At 43.8% G+C, this 1224-nt stretch overlaps 1 pseudogene; it reads right to left on the minus strand.

Moving 5' to 3' along the window:
- Positions 1 to 774: 774 nt before the first annotated feature.
- On the minus strand, positions 775 to 893 carry LOC145405135 (5S ribosomal RNA; annotated as a pseudogene).
- Positions 894 to 1224: the final 331 nt, after the last annotated feature.

Consider the following 1224-nt stretch of genomic DNA (forward strand, 5'->3'; position numbering starts at 1 on the left):
ATGAATTGCAGAAATGAAGAAGGAGGGAGTCAGACAGTGGTTGCAGGCAACTCGTTGAGTCATCACCAGGAGAGGGGTAGATGGTGGGAGCATTTATTGTCTTCCCCCCGGGGACTCCATGGTTTGGTCATCCGACGCCATTTTTCTTTTTTAATTTTGAAAAGGAAGTGTAGTGTGTAATGTGCATGTAGTTCAGTGTTGACAGAGAAACTTGTTCTGGAGAGCATGCTGGCCTGCTCTGTGTTACTGAAACACTGAAAAGTTCAGCATAGGGGGTGGTCAGGAACTAGTCCCGAGGGCTTCAGCTCTCCCTGTCATCAGCTTTCCATCCATCTTGGGAGTGGTGCCCTATATAAGAGTGTGTGTATCTATCTATCTATATATATATATATATATGTTTATATGTAGCAGCCGTGGCTCAGTGGCTTAGAGCGCTCTGCTCTGACTGAAGGGTCGGAGGATCGAATCCACCCAAGGGTCATTGGTACACATCAGGAAGGGCATCCGGTCATAAAATGCTACACGCTCCAAACCAAAGTCCTCTACCCAGGGGCAACGCCTTAGCCCTTATCCAAAAAAGGGGTACCTGGCGTAAAACTCACTTTATTTATATATATATATATATATATATATATATATATATATATATATATATTCATCATTCATTCATTGCCAGATGCCATGTATCCCAAACGGGGTGGCCAAGGGCTTAGAGTTAATTGTTTTACAGGGAGGGGCACTAATCCTCCACCAACCCCACTTGACACGTAGGGATGCCAACAGCATCTGGTGTTCCCAGGCGGTCACCCATCCAAGTACTAACCAGACCCAACGTTGCTTAACTTTGCTGATCGGATGGGAAGCGGTGTACTCAACATGGTATGGCATATATATATATATATATATATCTGATCTATCTATCTAATGCCAGACACCATGTATCCCAAACAGGGTGGCCAAAGGCTTAGAGTTAATTGTTTTACAGGGAGGGGCACTAATCCTCCACCAACCCCACTTGACACGTAGGGAGAACATTATGCCAACAGCATCTGGTGTTCCCAGGCGGTCACCCATCCAAGTACCTGTATATGTAAATATAAAAATATTTTATTACTAACACTATTCCACATCATTGTCGCATCATTGTACATTACTGTGCATCGCTACACTGTTACCGCAATGTTTCAGTTACACACAGAGGCACTTACAGAAAGTAATATGTTT

Source organism: Coenobita brevimanus, chromosome 65 (assembly GCF_032717465.1).
Source record: "Coenobita brevimanus isolate Jiangsu-jjx chromosome 65, ASM3271746v2, whole genome shotgun sequence".
NCBI lineage: Eukaryota > Metazoa > Arthropoda > Malacostraca > Decapoda > Coenobitidae > Coenobita > Coenobita brevimanus.